This window comes from Pezoporus wallicus, unplaced genomic scaffold (genome assembly GCF_028554395.1).
Source record: "Pezoporus wallicus isolate ANWC-B61680 ecotype Strahan unplaced genomic scaffold, APGP_CSIRO_Pwel_v1 contig_2025, whole genome shotgun sequence".
Classification (NCBI taxonomy): domain Eukaryota; kingdom Metazoa; phylum Chordata; class Aves; order Psittaciformes; family Psittacidae; genus Pezoporus; species Pezoporus wallicus.
In genome coordinates this window covers 1,624,102-1,631,520 of record NW_026640253.1, presented here as the reverse complement: position 1 = coordinate 1,631,520, position 7,419 = coordinate 1,624,102, and the positions used below count along the sequence as shown (strand labels likewise).

Genomic DNA, 7,419 nt, shown 5'->3' with positions numbered 1-7,419 from the left:
GCTATGTACCTGTAGAATCCCTTCCTGTTATCTTTCATATCCCTAGCCAAGTTTAATTCTAACTGGCCCTTAGCTTTAATAACCCGGTCCCTAGCTTTCTGGACAACACCTCTGTATTCTTCTGAGGCTGCCTGTCCTCACTTCCGCCTTTTATGAGCCTCTTTTTTTCCCTCTAAATTTCCTCAGCAGCTCCTTATCCATCCAAGGAGGTCTCCTGGCCCTCCTGCTGCACTTCCTTCTAGTTGGGATGCAACAGTCCTGAGCTTGTAGCAGGTGATCCTTGAATATCAACCAACAGTCTTGGCCCCCCTGCCCTCTAGGCCTATATATCTGTCATAGTTTAAACCCAGTCAGGTAACTCGTTCACTCACTTCCCCCCCCCTTCTTGCCCTCCCCCTACTCCCAGAGGGACGGAGAGGAGAGTCAAAAAGAATGCAACTCCCATGGGCTGAGACAAGAAGCCTTCTACTCTCCCCTCTACTCTGCCCTGGCGAGACCCCATCTGGAATATTGTGTCCAGTTCTGGGCCCCTCAGTTCAAGACGGACAGGGAGCTGCTGGAGAGAGTCCAGCGCAGGGCAACGAAGATGATTAAGGGAGTGGAGCATCTCCCTTATGAGGAAAGACTGAGGGAGCTGGGTCTCTATAGTTTGGAGAAGAGGAGACTGAGGGGTGACCTTATAAGTGTCTATAAATATATAAAGGGGGAGTGTCACGAGGATGGAGCCAGGCTCTACTCAGTGGCAAACAATGATAGGACAAGGGGTAATGGGTACAAACTGGGACACAAGAGGTTCCACTTAAACTTGAGAAGAAACTTCTTCTCAGTGAGGTTGACGGAACACTGGAACAGGCTGCCCAGGGAGGTTGTGGAGTCTCCTTCCCTGGAGACATTCAAAACCCGCCTGGACACATTCCTGTGTAACATTGTCTAGGTGTTCCTGCTCCGGCAGGGGGATTGGACTAGATGATCTTTCGAGGTCCCTTCCAATCTCTAGCATACTGTGTGATACTGTGAAGAACAGTTTAGCAACTAAGATAATACACAAACCACTACTGCTACCACCAATGACAATAATGATAGAGGAAATAACAAGGGAAGAGAATACAACGTCTCACCATCAGCCAACCGATAACTCACCCCCCCCTCAAGCCCGACCAAGCACCGACCGATACCTCCTCCAACCCTGCAGACTCCCTGCCCTTCCGACTCACTCCCAGTTACATCTCGGGCATGACGTGCTGTGGTATGGAATACCTCTTTGGCTAGCTTGGGTCAGGTGTCCTGTCGCTGCTTCCTCCCGGCTTCCCCTCCTCCCTGGCAGAGCATGAGGCTCACAAAGTCCTTGGCCAAACCAAAACATCTCTATCAGCTCTGTTCCCAGGCCGAAAGTCAAAACACTGCACTGCACCAGCCACCAAGAAGGAGAAACATGACTGCTACTGCTGAACCCAGGACAATATCCCATGGAACCTTACTAAGCAGGTTCCTGAAGAGGCCAAAGTCTGCTCTCTTGAAGTCCAGGGCAGTGAGCTTGCTGCACGCTCTTCTCACTGTCCTGAGGATCTCAAATTCGACCATCTCGTGATCGCTGCATCCAAGGCTGCCCTACAGTATCAAATTTCCAGCGAGCCCTTCCCTGTTGGTGACCACAAGGTCAAGCATGGCACCTCTCCTTGTTGGCTCCTCTATTACTTGCAGAAGGAAGTTGTCTTCTACACAATCGAGGAGCCTCCTGGATTGCTTGTGCTGTGCCATACCATCCTTCCAACAGATGTCAGGGTGGTTGAAGTCACCCATAAGGACAAGGGCCTGTGAGCATGAGGCTTTTCCTATCTGTCTATGGAGTGCTTCATCCGCAGGTTCTCCTTGATCAGGCAGTCTGTAACAGATCCCCACAGTAATGTCTCCCATAGCTATATTCCCTTTAACCCTGACCCACAAACTCTCTGTTAACTGCTCACCGGTCCCCAGACAGAGTTCCATACTCTCCAGCCTATCCCTAACATAAATAGCATCACCCCCTCCCCGTCTGCCAGGCCTGTCTTTTCTAAAGAGCCTGTAACCTTCCATTCCAACACTCCAGTCATAGAAGCCATCCCACCATGCCTATTATATCACACCCCCATAGACGTGCACACATCTCTAATTCCTCTTGGTTGTTCCCCGTGCTACAGGCATCTATATAGGCACATCTGAGCTGAGCTCCAACTGAAGCCGGCTCATTGGCTGGAGCAGCTGGGATATCTCTACATTGCTCCAAGCATTTATTATAGGTTCTGGCAACTGACTGGGTGTGTTGGGATGGAATGATGCTCCCCTCCCCCAGCGCATCTAGTTTAAAGCCTCCTTGACCAGTCTGGCAAGCCTCCTACCAAAACTGCTCTTTCCCTTCTTTATCAGACCAGCTCCACCAGCCCCCAGCAGACCTGGCCTACATGTCTGTTACTCATGCAGGGTATGATTCCACTAACTTGTTCAGATGGTAACCTCATATGACCCAGCAGGCCATCACCTCCCAGAATGAATGCCTGGCTGTATTTTTTCTTCCTCCTGTATGCCAGCTGTTTTCTAATTCTGTCTCCAGTAGACCTGCCTTGTTCAAGAAAAAAAAACAGACTGTGTAAGTTGCAAGCCTCTTCCTTGCATATCTGATTAACAAAGTGCTGGGAGAGGACTGGTTTTTGGTGGGGGTGGGAGTGAGGTGGTAGGGATTTCTGGTTTAGGGGTTTGCTTCTGCTTTTCTAATAAGGACCTATCTGCACTAATTTGTAGAAAAAAATCTGTTGAAACTTCAAAATTACAATAAGGTTAGGGGACAGGAAGAATAACTTTATTGCACAATTCAAACTCACCTTGCAAGGACTTCTTATTTTAGGCAGTCAGCTGTACACATGCTTTTCTATCAGGAGAACCATTCTATAGTGAAAGCACTTGCTCTGTAGTAGGTTTGTGAAATAACTGTGAAAGTTTCTGAGATTTTTCTTCTATGCAAACATGCTGTATTGCTTCTGTAAACTGGTAGATTTTAAGTAATTTTTATTTTCTGAGAGAAAAAAACAGGATTTTTTTTTCTTTTTTAAACTGAAAATTAACATGTCAATGGGACAGAGTGTTCACCCTTGGACAGATGGAAATTTGACAGAAAGTGGTGAAATTATAATTCCAGGTATATGTGAAATTGTACTTTTAGTAGCTGTCTAATGCCTGACAGCTTTTCTTGATTCCTGTAGTCTGATCTAATTTTTTGACCATTGGCCTGTTACTGCACAGGAAAGGTGTGAATTTTTCAGGCAAATCACTATGACTGTGCTTCAGATCTAAACCCAATAGAGAAAAGCCCTAGAAAGAATGTTATGTGCCACCTAGAACTTATCAGTGCTCTCCATCAAGAGAAAAGAAGGAACCATTCAAAGGTTCTAAGTATGTTTGTGTCTATTACTTGAGCTAAGGGTTTGTTACCATCCCCTTTTGTTCACACACATCAGAACAGTTGCAAAAGTCTTTACTTGGTTGTTGCAATAGAAAGAGGAACCAGATTTTTCCCTGATGCTGTATAAATTTATTACTGCATAGTCAGTTAATAGCTGCATAGCTATTTGCACATCAGTAATGATACTAGTTAGTTTCAACTGAGATTATTAGTTTGCAGAAATACTTAAAATTAAGGCCAAATTTAAATGTGCAACCTAGGAAAGAAAGACTTAAGAAACAACCAAACAACTGGTAACTGAAAGAACTACATCAATTATTACCATCTTAGTTGTACTTACAAAAGCAGAACTCAAAAGTAGCATAGTTATACATGTACAAAATTAATAATTAGCCAAAATATTTGGAATACAGTTCATGACACATAAAAAGTCCTTTCCAACCATCAGCTTTAGAAGCCATTGTAGTACTTTTTTTTAATATACGAAGACTGAAGTGATGATAGGTTTCTATGTATGGTCCCATGAACTGTCTGCCTATGAAGTATATCACAGAATGTAATAAAGGAGTATATTCAAAGCACTGAGAATACAAAGTTACCCTTTTTTATCTAAGAATCTGATTATTTTTTTTTTTTTAGTATGTGTTTTTCAGAAGAGGATTCCATGGGAAGAGGAGGGGGGGGAATAAAAAGTCAAACAACACATCAGTGTTCCCTAAACTAATATTTCTAAGTCTGAAAAGTGAGCATGAATAAAGCGTTGCGATGTGTGCAAGACAGCAGGGCATTTACCTGATACTAATGAACAGCATTGCCTATACACTGATTTGTTGTGCCGAGTATAGCCATTGAGAAGCTAATACACTAATGGCGGACTACCAATATAAATCAAAAACTAAAGATATACAGCTTTTAGTCTGCCTTTCCTTCTGTCACTTACTTTGTACTGCATGAATTAGTTATTAACTTCTTCTTTCCCTGAGTTGCTGGATCACCAGGGTAGAGTGAGCAGGCACAATTTCACTGAAAGTAATGGAGTGAGATTGTCCAGAATTATTTCCAGTGGGCTGAGTTTGTTGCATTCCTTCTGTTGTGAGAATATAAGTAAACAACTAAATACCTTTACTGAAAGCTGAGAATCTTCATAGTCATCACCTCTTCCTATTTCCTTGGATTAGTCCGGCATTTTGGGTTTAGCCATGTTCAATTAACTCACCCAGGAATTGGTCCAGTCAGATACAGTTGATTTAAGTGAGGTAAACTGGGCATCTGTTTGGAAAAAAAAAAATTATTATCCAAAATACACTTTCATCATAAGAAAATGAACTGTGCTATCCCCATATTTAAAAACATATGCCCCTAAATAGATTAACTTCATTTGAAAGCTTAAGAAACAGAAAATAATAATGTTGAAACTGAAACAGAAACAAGTTGATACCAAGTCAAAATTAAATAAGTAACCAGTATGTTAACATGTTAATGTACTAGAACTTCGTACTAGCACCTTCATCAAACCACTATATAAACTGTACTGAATTAAAGCAATTAAAACTAGCAATAAAACCAACCACTCCAGAAGTGATTGAAATGTGTGGGTTGCTTGCATGTGTTTGTACTGATGGTAATAAAAACAGTGCCATATTTAGTCACTGCTTTGCTTTAGGAAAGAAAGAAAATCAGCTGACAATACTCCCATGTTTTGTTTTAATTACTAAAGGTTTTTTCTTAAAATATAGATCTAAAATTGGAGGCATGGTTGATAATTAAGAGGTAACATTCATGGCATTGGAGAATGCAAGGCAATAAATATCTTCTGCGGGTGATTAAACACTGAATTGAAGCTGAAGCAGCTGATAATCTCAGAAGCTCTTTACTGCAAATGAGCACTAATGCTGCAGATATTATTGCTATGATAGTGAAACATGAATCAAGATGGTAACAGTGAAAAAGAAATAATAGTTTATTTTGCTTTTTTTTTCCTAATCTCAACAGCTGTTGAAAATGTTTTGATACTACTTTTGGTCAGTGAGACATCAGCTAAATAATCTGCAGCTAACAGCAGAACTAAAATTTTGTATCTTCAAATGGGGCTTAATCCAAACTGCAAGGACATGTGCAGTTCAGAAGCACAGGCATGCATGGGTGCAGTGATTAGATACCAAGTTTCTAAATGTAGCCCCTCAGTTACTGGTCTCCCTGCAGTTCAGCTTGGGAGGGTAGCGAAGTGGAGTAACTATATGCTCCAAATGAGACCAGCGAGGGAAAGCCATGTTGTACACTTAACTATTTACAGCACTTAAAAATACCTGTTGCCAGATGTAAAAAGATTTTTTTTTATTTTTCAGGATGGTCAAATAATCCTATTATAAAATATATCCTCATATAATCATGTTTTAATATACCTGTTATAAACTGATAGCACTCAACTGAATCTCACACACTATCCAAAGTACCCATTAGCAAATAATACAGGAAAATTTGCCAATAAAGTGCTGTAAAATATGAACAGTTCTGCTAATTCAAGTAGCACAGATGCAGCATGTGCTAATTTAGAAACTACATAAAGCCAAAAGGCTTCTAGAATCAATCCAATTTGTTCCGAAGTCATGGAAATGTTGGCTTTAGGTGTAATACAGCAATGTACAGTTTACAAAAGAAAATAGGAGCTAACCAATCTATCAGGAGCAGACATACAAAATGGTCCTTAATGCTCCTCATGCAATCCAGATTCAGAAGACCTAAGAGAAAAAAATTGAAAGGATGTAATAATAGACTTACAGTAAACCAAATAAATTAATTTCAAAATTACTAAAGAGCAACAGTAAATTAAAAATGCCTTTGGGTATACCATCTGTTTATCCCTTCCATATTATACCTTTTCATCACAATTACCTAAAGTGGTGTATTTGTGTTTCTGTAATGTATGGAATTCATTACATAGTTTTGCAATGAAATTATCACACTGTGGCTGGGACATCTGCACCCTGTCATATATCATTCTATTCATTTCTAGTTAATTTAATCCTAATATCTGCTTACATGACAAGACAGATGTTCAGCTATACTGTATCTTCCATAGTTTTCTGCCTTGAAGAAACTTCAAGTCACTGAAAGAACTGACATCTTTCAAACAGACATCTCATGGGTTTCGGAAGTATGTGTGTACAGATGTGTGTGTGTATGTATGTGTCTATGTGTTTATATGCCATATTCTTTTTTTAAGAAATGTGTTTTGCAAAACAAAAATCTTTCACAGCAAGGTTTAAATATAAACACTTTTCATTTAATACACGTAAGTTTCTTTTTAAAATGTGCTTTACTAATATTTTGGGGTTTTTTTTAATAATATGTATAAATACAGGGTATTTCTTTTGAATTAGCTTTTCACTTTCTTGCCTTGAATAGGATGAGTCTTTTTCTGTCATTGCTAATTAGAAGTTGTGGGCCAGTCTATATCACGTACTAGTGATATAGATAGTAGTAGCCTGGAGAGCACAAAGAAGCACTATAGAGCCTGGGAGAGGTGGTTAGGGGCTCTGGAGCTCAGATTGTCTCTTCATCAATTCTCTAGGGTACAGGGGAGGACCTAAAAAAAGCTAGGAGGATTGGACAGGTTAATAAATGGTTAAAAAGGGTGGTGTCATAGTCAGGGGTTTGGGTGTCTTGAATACAGGAACCAAGTCTGTAGGCCAGGTCTACTGGGGGCTGGTGAAGCTACTGTTTTGGTAGGAGGCTTGACAGACTGGTCAAGGAGGCTTTAAACTGGATGTGTTGGGGGAGGGGGGCATCATTCCATCCCAACGCACCCAGTCAGTTGCCAGAACCTATAATAAGTGCTCGGAGCAATGTAGAGATATCCCAGCCGCTCCAGCCAATGAGCCGGCTTCATTTGGAGCTCGGCTCAGATGCCTCTATACAAACACCCGCAGAATGAGGAACAACCAAGAGGAATTAGAGATGTGTGCACGTCTACGGGGGTATGATAT

At 41.1% G+C, this 7,419-nt stretch overlaps 1 long non-coding RNA gene across 1 annotated transcript; it reads right to left on the bottom strand.

The window, feature by feature from the left end:
• Positions 1–2,462: 2,462 nt before the first annotated feature.
• LOC130604006 (uncharacterized) lies at positions 2,463–6,211 on the bottom strand. Its single transcript, XR_008973345.1, has 3 exons — positions 6,105–6,211; positions 4,554–4,702; positions 2,463–2,596 (listed from the first exon to the last, which is right to left on the bottom strand). It is a non-coding gene; the product is annotated as an uncharacterized LOC130604006 (long non-coding RNA).
• Between the last annotated feature and the right edge of the window lie 1,208 nt (positions 6,212–7,419).